Source organism: Ursus arctos, unplaced genomic scaffold (genome assembly GCF_023065955.2).
Source record: "Ursus arctos isolate Adak ecotype North America unplaced genomic scaffold, UrsArc2.0 scaffold_16, whole genome shotgun sequence".
NCBI lineage: Eukaryota > Metazoa > Chordata > Mammalia > Carnivora > Ursidae > Ursus > Ursus arctos.
Window position 1 is genome coordinate 11,937,733 of NW_026622830.1, and position 22,610 is coordinate 11,960,342.

Sequence of the window (22,610 nt, forward strand, 5' to 3'; positions counted from 1 at the left end):
TCGAGCGCCAAGTGCGCACGCGGCAATCTGGGAGGTGGTTTCGGGTGACGGAGTCCAGAGCCCGCTGGGCTTGGGTGAATTTCTTTGTCTTGGTGCGCCGGCCGCGGCGTGCGGCGTGCGACGTGCGGAGGAAGTACGCTGGCGGAGCTGTGTTCCCGTGTGTTTACGGACGGAAAGTTGCGGAAGAAATGGCAGTAAACGGTTAGCAGGGATTGCTACTGGGCAGTAGAACTATGTGATTTTTATTTTCTTCTTAGATTTTTTCCGCAATGCACATTTATTTTCATTAAAAAAAAATAAACAAAAATAAGAATAGTTAGCACTTATATAGCAGTTACTGTGTCCGGAGAACTGATTAAAGTACTTTTACATGCATTACCTAGTTTAATCCTCATAGCAACCCTAGCAGAAGGTACCATTACTGTGGACATTTTACGTACGGGGAGACTGAGACAGAGGAAAGTTCCCAAGGCCACCGAGCCAAGATTACAACCCAGGCAGTTGCTCTAGAGTCTGGAAAGTACCTCCCAGAGCTTACCAGTAACTTTTCCTCTCCTTTCCTAGTGTGGAAATCTTGGCTCGTACCTGCAGCTCACGATCATCTTCTTTAGGCAACTTTCCCTAAACATCACCTCAAACATGTAGTTCTCCCAGACTACCCATCCTTGGTAGCTATTTGCTCCCGTGTGCATGTGATTTTTACCATTTTCAAGTGTACGGTTCAGTGGCATTCATTGCATTCACGATGTTGTGCAACCATCACTACTGTATATTTACATACAGAGTTCTTTTCATGAGCACAAATGAACTCTATAACTATTAAGCAGTAGGTCCCCGTTCTTCTCTCCCCAGTCCTGATAACCTCTCATCTATGAATTTGCCTATCCCAGATATTTCATATAAGTTGAACTTTACAATATTTATCCTTTCATGTCTGGCTTACTTCCCTTAGTATTTTCAAGGCTCATCCATGCTGTAGCTGTGTCAGAACTTCCCTAAGGCTGAATGATGTGCTGGTTGTACCAAAACCACATTTGGTTTATCCGTTCGTCCACTGAGGGGCACTTGGGTTGCCCCCAGCTTTTGACCATTGTGCATACTGCTGCAATGAATAGTGACTTAAAAGGATATATCTGACTCTCTGTTTTCAGTTCTTTTGGGTATATAGCTAAGAGTGAAATTGCTAGGTAAAATGATAATTCTAATGTTTAGCTTTTTGAGGAACCACCAAACACTATTTTCCACAGCCGCTACACATTTTACATCCCCACTAGTAATGTATAAGTCTTCCGGTTTCTCCACATCCTTGCCAACACTTGCCGTTTTCCTCCTCCTTGTTGTTGTTGTTGTTGTAGCTTCAGGTGTCTTTTAATGGTGGTTCTGATGGTGGTGAGTTTCATACCCTGGCCTCAGACACTGAGTCTTGTGAATGAAGAATACCTGTCACTTTATTGAGTGTTACTTCTTTACCTCTGGATCCTAATGGAAGGTCCACCCCTCGTAAGCACATAGACACAAAGTTTTTTATACAGTTACAGGGGCCTCTTTGGCCTCCTGAAGTTCATCCAGTCATCCTAAGTGAAATTCTTTGTTTCAGGTGATGGACAGCAGAGACTTGATCTGATTCATCTTCTGTCCACTTCTCTACACTTCTGCTCCCACCACCTCGTTCAAGTCACCATCTTCTCTCAACTGGATGTCTGCAGCAGCAGATTGGTCTCCCAGATTCTCCTCTTGTCTCTCTTCAGTCCATCCTCCACACAATAGAGAGATCTTTCACAAACTCAAATCCTATTGCCTTGCTCCTCTGTTGGAACACTACAATAAGCTTAGAATAAAATCCTGACTACTGAGCAACATGGTCTAGCTCTTGCCTACCCCATCCGCTTCTACTACTACTGTCCCCTTGTTTCCTCTACTCCAGCTACATTGGCCTTCTTATTACCCACACAAGACAATCTCATTCCCACCTAAGGACCTTTGTGCTGACTGTTCCCACTACCCAGAATGCTGTTCCCTTCAATCAGTACGTGACTGGCTCATGCCCATCCTCAGATTTCAGCTCAAAGAGAGAGTCCTCACCACCCCATAAACCAGTAGCACCCATCTTGCAATCACGCCCTATCCCATCCCTCTTATTTCTCTCCTAGCACTTAGCACTCTTTGAGATCATTTTATTAGTTAATTTAGTGAACTTGTGTATAGTCTGTCTTACTAGTTGTGAGCTCCAGAAGGGTGAGGGCTTTGTCTGTCTTGTTCACTGCTGTATCCCAAGTGCTTAGTATATAGTGCTTGGCACATAGCAGGCACTCAGTGAATGCCAGGTGAATAAACAAGTGAACGAATGTCTTTACATGTTTTTGAATCGTTTTCAGATGTATATCAGGCCTGTATGCCCTTCTTTGCTCAGTTCAGATAGACCTTATGTCAGCTCTGGCTCCCTCCCATCATTATCTGAGTCTGGAGAGCAGGAAGCATGTCCAACTCTTGTGCCATAGAGCAGTGCTGCAATTTCACCATCTATAATGAAGGACCGACATTTTAAATTTCCAATCCAGGGTCTCCTGGCTGGCTTAGTTGGTAGAGCAGGTGACTCTTAATCTCGGGGTTGTGAGTTCAAGCGCCACCTTGGTTGTAGAGATTACTTAAAAATCTTTTAAAAATAAATTAAAAAATTATAAATAAATCAATTTCCAAATGACTGCAGACTGGTACTTATGTGAAATACAATGAAATATTGTAGCAATGCCAGTTTGCTGGAAAACTTCCTAAAATCTTAGTCTCAATTCTGTACTTTATTGTCCTGAGCAGGTAATAAACAGTTTGCAAACAGGCATCAGGTGCAGTCCGTATTTTGAGTCAAACTGTCTTAGAGCTCAGCACAACACATGGTAGATGTCAGTGTTTAGAGCATTGCCTCGAACTCATAGAAATCCAAGACAACAACTTCACACTGGGTTAAAAGCAAAAATGGACACGAACAGACTTTGTTTACGACGAAGCATCAAATACTGCCAATTGTTAGAGCAGTGTCCATTTTAACTTTCTGCAGCAGTTAAAATGTCTTATATCTGTCCTGTCCAATATGGTAACCATTAACGTGTGGATCGAATTTTCCACTTTTTATTTTAATTAAGTTAAATAGCCACCTGTGGCTAGTGACAAATACTTTAAATAGTGCGGCCATATCAAGTTGTATGTCTGAAAACACTCCTCCATCTCCTTCAGAAACTATTAACGTATCAGTGTCCAAGATCTATCTTACTCTACTGCCTAAATGTTGGTCCAGTCAGGCCTTCCCCCATTCCCCAAATCAGTGGATGACAACACCATTCAAGGAGCCATGGGTACTTGATTTCTCCCCCTCCTTTACTACCCCCTCTCCAACCTCCCATTCTTCATATCCTCTCAGTATTACCGCCATTTCACGGGTCCCTCTAATTCTCCCTATCTCCACCATCACCATGTCTTGCCTGGAGAGCAGCCTCATAACCAGCTTCCCTGGGTCCAGTCTGGTTCACCTTTCCCTCCCCCCCTGCCTCGGTGAAAATTCTTGAGTGACTTCCATTGTTTTTTGTTTTTAATTTTTATTATTATTTTTTTACTTCCATTGTTTTTTAGGATACAGACAAACCTCCTTCCCCTGGCCCCATTCCCACTTCCAACCCCTATGTAGGTCAAATTCCCTCTTTTTTCTTTTCTTTTCTTTTTTTTTTTTTTTTTTAACTAGAAGTCTATCATGATCAGTGCAATTCTTTGGAGCACCAGACACAGTTTCAACTTTACTTTCATTTGTAGTGACTTGATAAGTGGTCTTTCCCACTAGATCGTCAGCTCCGTGAGGACCAAGACTGGGTCTGGTTTCGCTCAACATTTTATTCTACCTCCTGGCAGGATGACATTTGGTATCAAGGCAGGTTAACTGAGTGGTTGAGCTCACGGACTGTGGAACTAGCTCTCTAGGTTCAAATTCCGGCTTCACCTCTTAGTAGGTATGACTTTGGCAAATTACCTTCCCTGTGCATCCGTTTTCTCACCTGTAAAATGGCAATAGAGTAACACCTACCCCTTAGAGTTTTAGATTACATGATTTAAAACAGCGCTTGGCACATAGTAAGCACTGGCTAATGTCACTTATTATTAAATGAGTATGTATCATTATTACATAAACGAAGACAGGTATCCCATACTTTTTGAAAGTTTACGTTACACCGCTTCGCTTTTCTGAGAGACCTGCATTAGTTACCTGTTTGCGCTAACTGGAAGAAATCAGAAGAGGATGTTTGCGTTTGGGGAAAAAAAAAGACGAAAAGCAAAAATAGCACTCAACCGTTGTTTTGCAGCCCGTGGATACAGAGGCAGTGCGCCCCAGCAGCGAGAGTGGCGCCACCAAGTTCCTTCCCTGGGAACTACACTCAGCATCTCAGCATCAAACCACCGTAGCTTTGAATTGTGTAGGTGAGTATCTGTACTTTATCTTGATTTATTTTGTGCATCCATTGCCAAGATGTGTCGTAAGGCATCAGAAGAACCTCAAAGGTTATTTTTTGGGGGGTCTGGAACACTCAACAATTTTTCCGTATAAATTAACAGCAATTGTTCCTTCACATTAAGACATTTCCGCTTACGTAGGAATGCTGTCCTTTGGAATAGCAGGAAACCTGTCGGTGGACTCTGCCTCCCTGTTAGGATCTGCCAGTCAGGGGCACGTGGGTGAGACTGGAGGGCTGGAGGAGGTAGAAGGGAGCTGCTCCTTGTTTGCTGAAATTTCCTGCAAGTGTTACTCCAACAGTAATTCTTCCTAGAAATGACCTTTCATTCCAGTTTCCAGCTGGTTCTAGTTTGCAGGTTTCTATTGTTCTTTTTAACACTGGCAACACCAGCTTCACTGTAGCTGCTCAGCGAACCCACAGCAACAGCTGAGTGGCGCTGCCTTGTCCACCGCAGTGGGAGTCCCGGCCCCATGAGAACTTCCTCTGGGTTCAGAGACCCCAGCGGGTTGAGCCTCTCTGCTGCATTGGCCCCTTTCTCTAAACCCCTTCGTTTTGGTGTTTCCAGCCTCTTCCAATTGTCCCCCCAACTCATGGCTGCTCCCTGCAATTACTACTCAGTGTCCCTTCTTGCCTTTTATGTCGTTAACACCTGGTATGTGTACTTTTTAAAGTATGTTCACAAAATCTTTGATTTCCTCCCTTCAAGAGGTAGAGCTGAATCCCCCCTTGCGTGTAGGCTGTACTTAGTGACTCGCTTCTGAACAACAGAATGTGGGGATAATGTTGGAGTTCCTAAAAAACTTAGTGGCTACACTTAGTACTTTCTTGAACCACATGCTCTGGGAGAAGTCAGCTGCCGTGTGTTGAGGACACTCTAGCAGCCTTTGCAAAGGCCCATGTAATGAGGAGTGAGGCCTCCTGGCAACAGCCAGTAAGAAACTGAGGTCTCTGTCATGTGAAGAAAATACTTTTTTTTTTTTTTTTTTAAAGATTGTATTTATGTATTGGACAGAGAGAAAGAGCACAAGCAGGCGGAGTGGCAGGCAGAGGGAGAGGGAGAAGCAGGCTCCCCACTGAGCAGGGAGCCTGGCGCAAGGACCCTGGGATCATGACCTGAGCCAAAGGCAGATGCTTAACGACTGAGCCACCCAGGCACCCCTGGTTTTGGTTTTCTTGCAGATTTCACAAATAAGTGAGATCATACAATATTTATCTTTCTCTGACATTCCACTTAGCCTAATGCCCTCAAGGTCCATCCATGTTGTTGCAAATGACAAGATTTCCTTCTTTTTTATGGCTGGATAATATTCCACTGTGTATATATACACCACATATTCTTTTTTTTTTTTTTTTAAAGATTTTATTTATTTGACAGAGAGACAATGAGAGAGGGAATACAAGCAGGGGGAGTGGGAGAGGGAGAAGCAGGCTTCCCGCCGAACTCAATCCCAGGACCCTGGGATCATTACCTGAGCTGAAGGCAGAGGCTTAACGACTGAGCCACCCAGGCGCCCCTACCCCACATATTTTTTATCCATTTATACATCAGTGGACACTTAGATTGCTTCCTTGTCTTGGCTATGTTAACAATGCTGCTATGAATATGAACAGATATCCCTTCAAGTTAGTATTTTTGCTTCCTTTGGATAAATACCCAGAAGTGGGATTGCTGGATTGTATGGTAGTTCTACTTTTAATTCTTTGAGAAACATCCATACTGTTTTCCACAGTGGCTGTGCCAATTTACATTCCTGCCAACAGTGCACAAGGGTTCCCTTTTCTCCACATCCTCCCCAACACTCATTATTTCTTGTCTTTTTAATTAAAGCTATTCTAACAGGTGTGAGGTGATATCTCATTGTGATTTTTATTTGCATTTCCCTCATGATTAGTGATGTCGACCACCTTTTCATGTACCTGTTGGCCTCTGTATGTCTTCTTTGGAAGAATGCCTCTTCAAATCCTCTGCCATTTTTAAATCAGATTGTTTGTGGGGGGTTTTACTATTCAGTTGTATGAATTCTTTATGTATTTTGGATATTAACCGCTTATCAGACATAGAATTTGCAAATACAGTCTCCCATTCAGTCGGTTGCCTTTTCATTTTGTCAATGTTTTCCCTTGCCAGGAAGAAGCTTTTTAAATTGGCGTGGTCCCATTTGCTTATCTTTGCGCTTGTTGCCTTTGCTTTTAGTGTCAAATCCAAAAAATCGTCACTAAGACCAATGTCAAGGAGCTGACTGCCTGCCCAGGTTTCCTTTGAGGAGTTTTATGGTTTCAGGTCTTAAACTTTCAGGTCTTTAATTCGTTATGAGTTAATATTTGTGTATGGCATGAGATAGTGGTCCCGTTTCATTCTTCTCCATGTGGTCGTCCTGTTTTCCCAACGTTATTTATTGAAGAGACTGTTGATTCCCTATTGTATATCCTTGGCTCCTTTGTCATACATTAATTGGTCATATATGCGTGGATTTATTTCTAGGCTCTCTATTCTGTTCCATCTATCTAGGTGTCTGTTTTTATGTCACACCGTACTTTGTAACATAGTGTTGTAAGATAGTTTATAAAATAGTTTAAAATCAGAACGTATGATGCCTGCAACTTTGTTCTTTCTCAAAATGCTCTGGCTATTAGGTGTCTCTAATAATTCTTTACATTAAATTTGCTGTTAAAATAACTTACATAGTGGAGCATCTGGGTGGCTCAGTCAGTTAAGCATCTGACTCTTGATTTCAGCTCTAGTCATGATCTCAGGGTCGTGAGATCGAGCCCCGCGTGAAGCTCCACAAGCCTGACTTGATTTCGGCTCAGGTCATGGTCTCAGGGTTGTGAGTCTAAGATTCATGCTCAATGAGGAGTCTGCTGGAGATTCTCTCTCTCCCTCTCCCTGTGCTGCCCCGCCCCCGCCCCGGCTTGTACTGTCTAAATAAATAAGTAAATCTTAGGGAAAAAAACGAAAGGCAGATTATAAGGACACCTGGGTGGCTTAGTCAGTTAAGTGTCTGACTCAGTCTCAGCTTGGGTCTTGGTCTTGGGGTCATGAGTTCAAGCCCCTTTCTTAAAAAAGGAAGGAAGGAAGGAAGGAAGGAAGGAAGGAAGGAAGGAAGGAAGAAAGAAGGAAGGAGATTATAAAACATGTATGGTAAGATGGGATCTTATGGGTGAGTTATTAAAAAACTAATCGGATTTGTGCTTTTTGCTGCTGTGGACTCACCAACTGAAAGAGGGGGAAACTAAGCTTCAAGCCCATCAGGGAAGGTGAAACTGAAGAGACCCAGAGGCAAAAGCAATAGAGATATTTGTCATCAAGTTTGTGAGAAGAATGTGGCCTGATGTCTCTGTGGGGAGGTAGATTCCCTAACACAGAAAAGGTGTGGAGGCTATTTAAGTTGAAGACAGACAACTAAATCCATTCCAGAATTCTCTATTGGTCAGTGTGATGGTGAATTTTACATCAGCTCGACTGGGCCACAAGATGACCACATGTTGGTCAAATATCATCTTAGGTGTTTCTCTGAGAGGGTTTTTAAATGAGATTAACATTTAGGAGCACCTGGCTGGCTCAGCTAGAGGAATGTGCGACTCTCGATCTTGGGATTATGAGTTCAAACCCCACATTGGGTGTAGAGATTACTTAAAAATAAAATCTTTTAAAAAAAGAGATTGAGAGAGATGGAGCACTGGGTGGCTCAGTCAGTTAGGTGTCTGCCTTCAGCTCAGGTCATGATTCCAGGGTCCCGGGGATCAGGCCGCTGCTCAGTGGGGAGTCTGCGTCTCCCTCTCCCTTGGCCCCTCCCCCAGCTCACACTCTCTTGCTCTCTCTCAAATAAATAAATAAAATCTTTAAAAAGAGAGAGAGAGAGATTCACATTTTTTTAAAGATTTTATTTATTTATTTTGAAGAGAGAGCCTGTGCAAGCATGAGCAGGAGGAGGGGGAGAGGGAGAAGCAGACTCCCCGCTGAGCAGGGAGCCCAAGGCCCGGGGAACCCAACGTGGAACTTGATCGCGGGACACCGGGATCATGACCTGAGCTGAAGGCAGCCGCTTAACTGACAGAACCACACAGGCGCCCCAGAGATTAACATTTAAATCAATGGACTGAGTAAAGCAAATTGACCTCCATAACATGAGGGAGCCTCCTCCAAGCAGTTGAAGGCCTGAATAGAACAAAAGACTGACTCGTCACTAAGTAAGAAAGTATTCTTCCAGTCTGACGGGCTTCATTGAACTGGAACGTCCACTCTTCCTGATTCTACAGCAACTCCCAGCCTTCAGACTCAAACTGGAACATTGGCTCTACAGATTTTGGATTGCTACCTCCATAATCGTGTGAGCCAGTTCCTTATAATAGATCTGTCTCTCCCTCTCTCACCCTCCCTCTGTCTCTGTCTCTCTCTGTCTATATATATATATATGTATCTATAGATATGTCTAAATGGATGAGATAGTTAGATAATCTTCAGACCTGAAGGCTCTGTCCAGAAACAGTGGTCAAATCGCTCCACAGATCTCCTTTGGTTGAGACACAATTGATGCTACTGCTGCTTCCAGATATCATGATCTGTCCTCTGACCACAAGACCAGAGGCCACTGCTGCCTCAAGCTGAGAGTCTCTGCTGCCAGGCTGGTGAGGGTGGATTCCATGTCTGGTTCCCTGCCTCCTGTGGAAGACCAGCACGGTTGCTTCTGACTGATGGAGTCTAGATCACGAGCCTGTCCTCCAGCTGCAGAGCTTCTGAGAAAGCGATTATCTAGTCTCAATCTTAGAGAGGCATGAATTGATGAGATGGGATGTTCCCAAACACCGGTCGGGGAAGGAGTCCAAGAATGTTGAGCAGCCATGAAGAGTAACAGATATTCATTGTTGAGTTTCCGAATGGTCAAGACCTACCCCTCTCACTTCTGTCACACCCCGGGGAGCAGCAAGTCTCTTGACAGGGGATGCTTGGACAGACTTGGAGCAAAGGAAGTGGTTGTTAGAGTACAGCCATCTAACTCAGATGGGACATGGTTTTGGACTTGGTCTCTGAGCAAATCAGCAGTAATCATTGAGCAGAAAGCTAAAGGGCCTTTCCCAATTTTCTTATATTATGGGAAGCTGGGTTGTTGTTATTATTTTGTTTTGTTTGCATGATTCCAAGAGATGGGAAAGAGCCCCCTAAAAAAGTTGACATTAGATTTACTGCCAAACTTGGTGAATGTAGACTGAATCAAAGGAATTCAAAGTTGATTTCTCTTTTGATAAAAGGGCAGATAGAGTGACCAGATTCCTTTCATCCTTTTGCTCCACATCACCATTACAGGGCTTCTACTACACTGGTCAAAATGGATGCCGAAGCTCCAGCCATCAGGCCTCATTCCAGCAAGTGTGAAGGAAGGGAGAGGGTAAGAACTCATATGCTCCCCCCCTCTTTTTCTTAAAAGATTTTCTTTATTTATTTGACAGACAGAGAGACAGCCAGCGAGAGAGGGAACACAAGCAGGGGGTGTGGGAGAGGAAGAAGCAGGCTCCCAGCGGAGCAGGGAGCCCGATGCAGGGTTCAATCCCAGAATGCTGGGATCACGCCCTGAGCCGAAGGCAGAAGCTTAATGACTGAGCCACCCAGGCGCCCCTCATATGCTCCCCTTAATCACACTTCCAGGAGGTCATATAGATGACTTTTGCTTCCAACTCATTGGCCAGGACTTGAGTTGTCTGTGGGCATTCCTACCTGCAGAGAGTCTGGCAAATGTAGATCTTATTCTGAGCATCCCTAGGCTCAACTAAAAATGTAAAGTTTTATTGTTAAGGAAAAAGTAGATAATAGCTATTGAGGGCAACAGGAAACTTCTGTCACAGTCAAGAGGCACATATTCTAAAATGCTAGCCACAATTGTATCTGGAAGGTGAAACTACAGATGATTTTTAGTTATTTCGTTATAGTTTTCCCTAATACTTGATTTGAAAAAAACTAACCATATGTTTATAATCAGAGGGGAAATAGGCATTGCCGCCCTTTTCAATCTAAAGGAGAAAGCACAATATGAATGAAATAAGTGGCAAAACGATGTACCAGCACGAAAGCAATTTTTAAAGAAATACCTCTGCTCTAAGGAGGCCTTACGCAATGTTCCCGAGGAAATAAAACTTCCTGGAAGTGCAGCTGCCTTTAGCAACCGGATCATGGTTCTCTCCACGTGCAGATAAGATCTTGTCCTCCCCAGAATGCCACAGGGATCTGTTTGGACTGGTCATGGCACAAGGCATGTTTGGCATTGACTTACGTGTTCCTGCCTCAGTCCTGGTATCATCTGACCACATTCCGTGGGTGCCGGGCATCTCCCTGCACCGTGAATGCTGCCGCATGGGCTGCTGCTTCGTTAAATATTTATTACATGGTGTCAAATCCAGGCTGTCTTCACATCTTAATTCCCCTAAATGATTTGCAGTTGATAAGATCTGGATAGATGTGGAAACGTTGACAAACTTGCCCAAGAATGAGCAAGTCCTGTGAGATCCTTGGCTGTCAGAGATGTTGAGCGCTTTGGAGATTGGCTGCAAATCCATCTGAACTTTCATTCCCACCTTCCTCCTCACCATCCCCACCCAGTTTCTTATCTCCTCTCCAAATCAGAGTCTACAAAGATCAGCTTGGAAACAAGACTTCTTTTCCTCCTTGGCGGTCTGACATTACCCCCAGAACTTTAGCTGAGAACTGAGACTTCCTGCCCAATTCAAAGTAGTTTCCAACTGATTTTTATTCTCAGAGAGTCAAGGGGGATGTTAATAATTAATGTTGAGCAATATTCTTCTAAACAGTGGCACCAACTCAGGATCAGTTTACTAACATAATATTTTCATGCGTTCTGAAACAAAGACAGACATGAGGGATATCGCCATCTCTTTCCCTTCTCCCTCCCCAGGGGTAACCATTCTCATGAATTTGAACTGTAACCTTCCTGTTGGTGCTATTATATCCCCATTTTACAGGCAAAGAAAATGAGGCACTGGGAGATAAAGGAATTTGCTCAAGGTCACACCCCTAGTGAGTGGTGGAACCAGTACAGACAGGTGGTAAGTCAGATGAAGGAAAGACCGCAGGTTGATAAGAGGGACTGGGGCATGTGGTCAGGGAAGTCAGCTCTGGAGAGGCGACCGTGTTCTAACGCTGAGAACTAAAGAGCCACTAAGCGAGATATCTAGGAAGAAAGAACAAGAGCAAAGGCTCCAAAGTGGGAAGGAACTGGGTAAAGTGGCTGCCCCTCCGGCTGCTGTCCTGGACCCAGAGGATGGGGATGGTGCATCAGTGAGCTAGAAGGAGCCTGCATTACCAAGATCTTTGTGGAACATAAAGGTCATATAGGTCTTGAACTACTGACCTACACTACTACATTGATGAATGAAGCCAAATTATCTTCTGTGTTGTTTAAGCCCTGTTTGGTTTGGTTTTCTTGGCACATTAACTGCATCTAATCCTAATTGTTCCATTGTCCCTTCTGTGAATTCAAATAAGACGTATGCATGTATACAGACCCATTGTATTGACCCTATACCTGCCTCATTTTTTGTTTCTACCCCTTGATTTCTTCATCTTTTTTTTAAAGCAAGTTATAGTCATAGTGTAGTTTTGCTTTTGGTGGTGGTCTTAGTCAGAAATCATTTTATTGCAAGAAACATACCTGTTGAAGTTAGATCATAGAAAAACGTATTGAAAGGGGGCGCCTGGATGGCTCACTGGGTTGAGTGTCCGACTCTTGATTTCAGCTCTGGTCATGATCTCAAGGTTGTAGGATCAAGCCCCGAGTCTGGCTCTGTGCTGAGCATGGCACCTGCTTGGGATTCTCATTCTCTCTCTCCCCCGCCCCCCTCTCCTGCTTGCTCACTCTATTTCTCACTCTCTCTCTCTTTCAAAAAATAAATAAATAAAATAAAATAAAATAAAATAAAATAAAATAAAATAAAAGGGTGCCTGAGTGGTTCAGTTGGTTAAGCCTCTGCCTTTGGCTCAGGTCATGATTCCAGGATCCTGGGATTGAGCTCCACTTTGGGCTCCCTGCTCAGTGTCAGGTTCCCTGTCTGCCTCTCTCTTTCTCTCTGCCCCTCCCCTTCATTCATGCTCTCTCTCTCTCAAATAAATAAAATCTTAAATAAATAAATAAATAAATAAATAAAAATTTTAAAAAAGAAAGATTTACTGAAAGGCATCCGATGTCTCAAGGAAATAATAACAATATAAACCTTATTAAGTACTTATGTTTTAAAGATTATTCTATGATTTTCACACATTAATGTATTTAATTCTCACAATAGCCTTATGAGTAGATCAATACCCCAATTTTTTTTTAAAGATTTTATTTATTTATTCGACAGAGATAGAGACAGCCAGCGAGAGAGGGAACACAAGCAGGGGGAGTGGGAGACGAAGAAGCAGGCTCATAGCGGAGGAGCCTGATGTGGGGCTCGATCCCACAACGCCGGGATCACGCCCTGAGCCGAAGGCAGACGCTTAACCGCTGTGCCACCCAGGCGCCCCAATACCCCAATTTTTTAAACAGCTTTATCGAGATATAATTCATATACCACATTTTTCACCCATATAAAGCAACATCACCAAAATCAATTTTAGAACAATTTCGTTAAATGAAAGCCCAAGAGAAACGTCATACTCTTTAGCTCTCATCCCCAATCTTCACACACACACACTCCAGCCCTAGACAACCACTAATCTACTTTTTATCTCTATGGATTTGCCTACTCTGGACAATTCACATAAATGAAATTTTACAATATGTGATTAGTTCCTTTCTCTTAGCATGTCGTAGCACATACAGGACTCCATTCTTTCATATATGGCTAGGTAATATTCCATTGTATGGATATGCCACATTTTGTGCATTCACCAGTTGATGGGCATTTGGGTTGTTTCCTTTTTTTTTTTTTTTTTTTGGCTATTATGAATAATGTTGCCATGAACATACATGTACAAATTTTCAGGTGGACATATTTTAATTTTCTTGGGTACTACAAGTGGAATTATTGGGTCATATGTTAACTCTATGTTTATATCTTTGAGGAACTGCCAAACTCATCAAAACAACATTAGGATCATCAGACTGGGAAGTCAGCTTATTGTAATTACTCACTGAAGCAGTGAGAGGGGGATATGGCAACAAGAGAACAGCTTGTTAGATCGTTTGCCCGGAAATGACACATGTCACTTCTGCTCATCTTTTATTGGTCAAATTAAGTCATACAGCCACACCCAGTGTCAGTGGGGCAGGAAAGCACAGTCTTACCGGACATGCAGAAAGGAGGAAGAACTAGAAACGTTTATAGAAGGATGCTAACAGCTGCTGCAGTGAATGTTGGGTAGAAAGACTTAGGAAAGGCCCCTGTGAGGGGATGATGTTTATACTCTGAGACTTGAAAGACCAGAAAGAGCCTGTTTGAGGTGATGAGGGAAAAGAGATACTCAACATCACTAATCATTAAGGAAATGTAAATAAAAACCATGAGGAAATATCACTTCACACCCACCAAGATGGCTGTATGGTTGACCCTTGAACAACACAGGTTTGAACTACGTGAGTCCACTTATACATGGATTTTTTTTTCTTTTCTTTTCTTTTTTAATTTTAAAGATTATTTAATTATTTGAGATAGAGAGAGAAAATGTGAGAGAGAGAGAGAACATGACTGGGGAAGAAGCATACTCCCCGCTGAGCAGGGAGCCCGATGTGGGACTCGATTCCAGGACCCTGGGATCATGACCTGAGCCGAAGGCAGATGCTTAACTGATTGAGCCACCCAGGTGTCCCACGTGGATTTTTCCCCCACAAATACAGTAAAGTACCATAAATGTATCTTCTCTCTCTTTTTCTCTCTTTTTTTTACTGTAAGCTCTATGCCCAACGTGAGGCTTGAACTCATGACCCCAAGATCAAGAGTCACATGCTTTCCCGACTAAGCCAGCCAGGCACCCCTATTTTCTCTTTCTTATGATTTTCTTCATAACGTTTTCTTTTCTCTAGCTTACTTTACTGTAAGAATGCGGTATATAATACATATCACATACAGAACATGTGTTAATTGATTATGTTATCAGTGAGGCTTCCAGTCAGCAGTAGGCTATAAAATAGTTAAGTTCTGGGGGAGGCAAAAGCCATATGCAGATTTTTGACTGCATGGAGGGTCAGGGCCTCTAACCCTTCAGTTGTTCAACTGTAATAAAAAAAGATACAGACAATAACAACTGTTGGCAAGAGTGTGGAGAAACTGAAGCCTTTGTACGCTGTTGGTGGGAATGGAAAATGGCACAGCCACTCTGGAAACAGTTTGGCAGTTCCTCAGAAAAGTTAAACCCATGGTGTTATCAGGGGCACCTGGGTGGCTCAGTTGGTTAAGCGTCTGACTTCGGCTCAGGTCATGATCCCAGGGTCCTGGGATCCAGCCCCACATTGAGATCCCTGCTCAGTGGGAGTCTGCTTGTCCCTCTCCCTCTGCCCCTCCCCTCACTCATGCTTGCTGTTCTCACTGTCTCTCTCTCAAATAAGTAAATAAAATCTTAAAACAAAACATAGAGTTATCAGATGACCCAACGATTCCACTTCTAGGTATATGTCCAAGAGAATTAAAAACATATATCCACACAAAAACTTTTTTTTTTTTTAAAGATTTTATTTATTTGACAGAGAGAGAGACAACAAGAGAGGGAACACAAGCAGAGGGAGTGGGAGAGGGAGAAGCAGGCTCCCCGGGGAGGAGGGAGCCTGACGTGGGGCTCAATCCCAGGACCCTGGGATCATGACCTGAGCCAAAGGCAGATGTTGAACTGACTGAGCCACCGAGGCGCCCCATCCACACAAAAACTTATACATGAATGTTCGTAGCAGCATTATTCATGATAGCCCAAAATAGAAACAACCCAAATGTCTATCACCTGATAAATGAATAAAAAAAATGTGGTGTATATATAATATATATAACATATATATGTTATATATATGTATTATATATATATGTATTTTATATATATATGTATATATATGTTACATATACTGAAATATTAGTCGCCAATAAAAACAAATGAAGTACTGACACACTCTATAACATAGAGGGATCTGGAAAACATTATGCTACGTGAAAGAAGCTAGCCACATATTTTATGATTCTGTTTGTATAAAAGGTCCAGAATAGGCAAACACATAGAGACAGAAAGCAGATTAGTGGTTGCCAGTGGCTGGTGAGAGGAAAGAGTGCAATGCTAATAGGTTTGTTTTGGGGATGGTAATATTGTTCTGGAATTAGATAGGGGCGTGATGGTTGTACAATCTTGTACCAAAAACTGCTGAATTGTACACTTTAAAAGGGTGAATTTTTAGGGGCACCTGGGTGGCTCAGTTGGTTAAGTGTCTGCCTTCAGCTCAGGTCATGATCCCAGGGTCCTGGGGTCCAGCCCCACATTGGGCTCCCTGCTCAGCCAGCCTGCTTCTCCCTCTTCCCTCTGCCTGCTGCTCCCCCTGCTGTGCTCTCTCTCTATGTCAAATAAATAAATAAAATCTTTAAAAAAAAATCTTAAAAACAAACCAAATTCATTTACCTATTTCCAGTGAGGTTTCATAGTTTCTCAATTAACCATCTTTTCTTCACCTCACAATCTCCTTTTTTTTATTTGACACAAAAAATTCTTTATGCACATGTGAGAACATGCATAAAAAAACCTTGTATCACTTAATGCTCAGAAACTCTACTTAACTCAAGCAGGAAGAAGTATTGACTAGAAGGACATGAGACATATGGCTCGCCCTACTGGAAACAGCTCCTTCGCTTAATAAATGTGTGTTAATCTTGTGTAACTGACTTAACCACTCTGTGCCTCCGTTTATGCTTCCATAAAATGAAAGAAATTATAGTACCTACTGCATAAAATTGTTGTGGGGGTTAAATTAATTAATACCTGTAAAACACTTGCAACAGTGCCCGACACATCCTTAGTGCTTCATAAATGTTATTTGTTATCATTAACTGACTTTTCCAAAGAAGCCAAAGAGTGGCCAGTGGAGGATTTGAATCCAAGTCCATTTGAAACCAAAACCTGAGCTCCTGACCATGACAGCCCTTTTTCTGAGTGATAACTCAGTACGATTCTCCCCCTTTTCTCCTAAATGTTGGTGAAACCCAAGGGATGTTCCTTCTCCCATCCCACTAGCAATTACTTCCTTTTGCATTCTCCTGGGGTTTGTAAACAAAAACTTGTCAAGCCGGCTGGTCCCTCTGAGAAGCAGTTTATGCCCACACCCTGCAAAAGCTTCTGCCTCACTGGTATACTTCGTTTGCTTTGGGTAATGCTGTTCTTTCAAATATGGAGGACATTTAATCTAAGTAATACTGTGCATGGTCTTTGAACTAGGCATGCAGCGGCCGCAGCTGTGAGGTGACATGCTTGCTTCAGGCAATATCTGCCTGCCTTGTATCTAAGCATTATCCTTCCTTTCCATATTTGATATGAAAATATTGGGTCAATATCTGAAAGCGTAATGCAGTTCCCTGGAAGATGTGGCATTAATCTTTTTTTTTTTTCGTATCCTATATTTTACAATGTTTTGACATCTTAAAAAGCTTGTCAGTAGGGGAGAGCCTGCTCCTCCCAGGGCTACTCTCTTCTTCTTAGAGACAGACAGCAGAGGGCTCAGCTGGGAGCACATCTTTCATATGCAAGCCGACCAATCCTTAGTTTATAGCTCCAATGGTCCTCTAACTGGAACCCACCAAGCTGTGTTTCCCCTGCCTGAAATCATCCCAGAGCCAGGTACCAGGCAACTAGAGAGCACTCTTATAGCCTAGAGCCCATGTACATCATTCAAACTAGCTAGTCCTAAATCCAGACGTTCCCCTCTCTCCTCTCTTCTGCCACCAGGTGACATCAATACTTGGTGCTTCCTCTGTGGCTCTGCATGGCACATGGTTATCCCCCCTCTAAGACCTATGTGTACAATAAACTACTTCCTTGAAGAAGAAGAGCCTCATTCTCATTTCTTCCTGTGGCTACAACCAACTTTACCATGCTATCTCCAACACATACATTCTCAGAACAGATATTATAAATTGATTTTTTTCCTAAAAAATATACTTGATTTATATTTATTGTTAAAACACCATGAATGCATGTTAATTATACCTAAATAAAAATATATCATACAGTACACTGTTAGACTCTAAAGAAAATTTAAGACAAAGATTGGGGCGCCTGGGTGGCTCAGTCATTAAGCGTCTGCCTTCGGCTCAGGGTGTGATCCCAGGATCCTGGGATCGAGCCCCGCATCGGGCTCTCTGCTCTGCTGGGAGCCTGCTTCTTCCTCTCCCACTCCCCCTGCTTGTGTTCCCTCTCTCGCTGGCTGTTTCTCTCTGTCAAATAAATAAATAAAAATTTTAAAAATCTTAAAAAAAAAAGACAAAAGATAACACTTGTGTCATACCATTTCAATTAAACCATCGCTTTCTTTTTCAAGTCTGCCTTCTAACTTTGTTCCATATGCATTCCTCATTATATGATTAACAAGAAAATATTAATGATCTACACTAATTACAGCGCTCAGATTTGTGAAACACTTTCTTCTATCTTGTTTTGAGACCTTAAAAAGAAAAGGAGTGGATGGAAACTAGAAGAGAGTAGTGTCCAGATACCCAAGAAAGAGAATATTTCTAGAAGGGAGTGATGGGCCGTGTCATATGCTAGTGAAAGATCCAGCAACAAGAGATCTGAACATGTTCATTGGATTTAGCAACGTGTTTAATAAAGTACTCGCAAACCTTTAAATAAGCTTGGCTGTGAGAAGGGAAGGAGGAACATGTGATGGGGCCGGAGACGCAATGAGACTAAGAGATTTGTGTGTTTTGGTTTTGTTTTTTAGATAAGAAAGACTTAAGAATGTTAATTCTTATTTATTTATTTTTAAAGATTTTATTTATTTATTTTTGCGAGAAAGAGGGAGCATGAGGCAGCCTGATGCAGGACTCGATCCCAGGACCCTGGGATCATGACCTGAGCCAAAGGCAGATACTTAACTGACTGTGTCACCCAGGCACCCTGACTTAAGAGTGTTTAAATAGAGATTGGAAGAATATAGTTGAGGGCTAATGCCTAGATATTCAGAAGGAAAATGAATGATTGGCAGTATAAGGTTTACATGAAGGAGAGGAGGAGATGAGGATTGGTTTTAATAGAAGATTGGTTCAGATGTAGGTGGGTTATTGTTTTTGTTTTGGGAAGATGAATGAGTTTTCCAGTATAGACACTGACAAAGCAGATAGCTGGAATTTTGATCGACACATACAATCAAAATACAAATGGTTCTTGAAATGATGGACAATAACTTTTTGCTGAATATAGAAAGGCGTGGAAGATGGAGAAGGCAGATGGAAGGGGAGAAACTAGATGGGTAAATAGATTGGAGTCCTGATTAGCTAGAAGAATAGTCTTCGTGAGTCATGAAATATGGAGGTTGGAAGGGTTGTGGCCAGAACGTAGAATGATGTTTCGGATATATTTAGTTTTGATGTCAAGACCTAGTATATGGTCATGGGGAGGGATGATTGGAGTAGGATGGAGGAGAAGGTCACTAGAAATGAGAAGGTCCTACAACTGAATGACCGGGATCTTGGATTGGCTGTTTGTATGAATGTTGAGGTCACCAGGATGATGAATGGAGGAGAATATGTTAGCCAGGTGCTCAAATGTGGTGGACAAAGGCAGTGGGGAGGAAACAACAGGTTCGTAACTGAATGACCTCTCTCCTTTTCTTTTTTTTTAAAGATTATTTATTTATTTATTTGACAGAGATAGACAGCCAGTGAGAGAGGGAACACAAGCAGGGGGAGTGGGAGAGGGAGAAGCAGGCTCCCAGCAGAGGAGCCCGATGTGGGACTCGATCCCAGAACGCCGGGATCATGCCCTGAGCCGAAGGCAGACGCCCAATGACTGCGCTACCCAGGCGTCCCTACTCTCCTGAACTCTGTTCTTGAATTTCTAGATGTCTAACCAATATCCCCACTTAGATGTCTTATAGACATCTTCAACTTAATGTGGTCATGGCTAGAAACAGGGGGACTAGAAAAGTCATTTTTATGGGCACATAATTACCCTAAAAATAAAGTTGGGGTTCTATTGCAATAAAAAAAATTGGAAAGTGGATATCATTAGACAACAAATGGTCTCTCCCACATTGTGTAATACTCACATTACCAGATTTTTTAAAAAAAATATTTATTTATCCGACAGAGATAGAGACAGCCAGCGAGAGAGGGAACACAAGCAGGGGGAGTGGGAGAGGAAGAAGCAGGCTCATAGCAGAGGAGCCTGATGCGGGGCTCGATCCCATAATGCCGGGATCACGCCCTGAGCTGAAGGCAGACGCTTAACCACTATGCCAGCCAGGCGCCCCAACACATTACCAGATTTTTACAATAGTGAAAATTCAGGTGACCTCAGAAATTATGGGGAATATCCAGAAAATACAAAGAACTCTTGCAATTCAAAACTAAAAGACAAACAACCCAATTTTAAAGTGAGGAAAGGACTTGAATAGACATTCTCCAAAGAAGATGTACAAATGACCAAAAAGTCATTGTATGAAAAGATGCTTGATATCATTATTTATTAGGGAAATGCAAATCAAAACCATGAGATACCACTTTACACTCACTAGGATAGCTGTAATTTTAAAAACGGAAAATAACAATCGTTAGCAAAGATATGGAGAAGTTAGAACACTTGGACATCACCAGTGGGACTGTAAAGTGTTTCAGCTATAGAAGATAGCTTGGCAGTTCCTAAAAAAGGTAAACATAGAGTAACCGTGTGACCGAGCAATTCAACCCCTAAATATATACCCAGAAGAACTGAAAATAGTTTCTTGGAGAATTTAAAAACAAATTCTTGTACATGAATGTTCATAGCAGCACTGTTCAAAATAACCAAAGGTGAAAACAACCCAAACATCCATAAACAGATAAGCAGATAAACAAATTACGATATAGCCATACAATGGAATATTATTTGGCTATAAAAAGAAATGAAGTACTAATACATGCTACAATATGGGTGAACCTTGACAAAATTATGTGAAGTGGATGAAGTCAAACGTCAAAGGTCACATATTGTATGATTCCATTTATATGAAATATCCAGAATAGATAAATCCATAGAAACAGAAAGCAGATTGATGGCTGCCAGAGTTTTGGGAGAGAGGGGGGATGGGGAGCAACTGCTTAATGAATACAAAGTTTCCTTCTGGAATGACGAAAATGCTTTGGAACTGGACAGAGGTGGTGGTAGCTCAACACTGGGAAAGTACTAGATGCCACTGGGTTGTTCACTGTAAAATGGTTAATTTTATGTGAATTTCATCTCAACTATAATAAAAAGAAAAAATTAAGTGGATGAGTTTTAGTATTAGGAATGATAGAGAAATCACTTATCAAGATACAGCAAAAATTTTAACTGATTCTGTAAGTGCGTTCTCACTATATAGAGTAATTCAAACACAGCACAAAGTGTAAGTGCCAAATTTCTGCTATGTAAAGACAAGCCTGTGTTAGGAAAACAGTTTTGTACTTTTTGACAGTTGTGGAGTTTGAAAACCCAGTGATAAAGAATTTTTCTCCACCACCATCAAGGAGAAAGAGGAGACAGAGAAGATGAAGAAGAAGGTGGGAGCACCTGGCTGGCTCAGTTGGAAGAGCATTTGACTCTTAATCTTGGGGTCATGAGTTCGAGCCCCACGTTAGGTGTAGAGATTACTTAAATAAATAAACATTAAAAAAAAGGAGGAGAGACAGGAAGTGAGGGAGTAATAAAAAAGTTGGTTTCCCATCTAAGCGTAAAGTACTAAGAAACAGATTTTCCCCCCGGTATGAGAAAGAAAAACTCTGTGTTCTAAGACACAGTGATTCCTAACCTAGAATTCTATACCCAGCCAAGTTATCCATGAGGCATGAAGATAGAATAAAGACATTTCCAGATATGCAAGATCTCGAAAATTTCTCTTGTTGGCCATTTTCTCAGAAAGTGAGTGGAGCATGAAGGAGAAAGCCATGAAAAGGAACTCATGGAATCCAAGAAACAGGAGATCCAGCCCAGGAAAGATGCAAGAGAAAGTGCCACTGCCACAGCTGCCCAGCAGTCCCGGAGAGGAGTCAGTCCCAAACGGAGCAGAAGAACAGAAACTGCAAGATGGGGGAATGTCTCCAAGGCAAAAAAAAAATTTGAACATTGATTGACAGATTACCTGATGTGTTTGAATCTCCTGAAAGGAAATTTCAGTTTCTGTCAGAGATTTTGTGGATGAATTGGTGATAAATACACAGAAAACGAAGTGTAGCCAATTTGTTGAACAGATGGGAACTCTGGGGTGTAGGAAGAAAAGAAGTTTATTCTTGGATGCAAAGTTTATTCTTTGCATATTCAAATTGTTCTTCCCCCATACCCTTGAATGAAGTCTAGGGCAAGTCTCATGGCTTTTTTAGTCACTCTCAGGTAATAAAATTCTCTTGGTCACTTAAAACCTCCAAATAACCTTGGTTCAGTAATTCAGAAGTCAAATTTCATGCATTAAGCTGAACCATATGAAGTTGCCATTTGTGTAAGTCAAAAATGGTTGAATATTGGCAGTTTCATTTGATTCACTCTAATACGAATCAAAACTCCCAAATTTATTTAAAATTAAATAATCTCTCTCTCTGCCACATAGACCTGCTTTGGACTGGCCATCTGAGATAAGAAAGCGAGGCCTGGTGGGCTTCTTTACATCCCCACCAGGCCTTCCAGCATCCTCCTCCTCCAGGAGACTGTCTCTGGTTCCTCCTGGATAGAAGAGGCCTGTATAGACAGGAAAGAAGAGGCAGTATGACACTCTCTGACCTTGGCAGGGGTTCACAATGGACTCTTCCTCTTCCAGGGTGCTTTTGACTTGTGTGATTCTTCCAGGACACGCCTCCATCCCCGAGCCCTGAGCTCTGATCTGCTCTATGGGTAGGGCCTTGCTCAACTAGAAGACCCCTTGATTTTATGACCACTTATAATTCTGGCCACAGCCCCCAGGCATGCAGCCTCTTTTGACTGGGGTCACCTCACTCCTC

At 42.3% G+C, this 22,610-nt stretch overlaps 1 protein-coding gene across 1 annotated transcript in view; it reads left to right on the forward strand.

Moving 5' to 3' along the window:
* The first annotated feature begins 68 nt into the window (after positions 1–68).
* Positions 69–22,610, forward strand: part of STAU1 (staufen double-stranded RNA binding protein 1) — an 88,013-nt gene continuing 65,471 nt past the window's right edge. The window contains exons 1-2 of the mRNA XM_057312479.1: positions 69–201; positions 4,344–4,458. The gene's annotated coding sequence lies outside the window, so the exon portion shown is untranslated. The remainder of the gene's footprint in view (positions 202–4,343; positions 4,459–22,610) is intronic.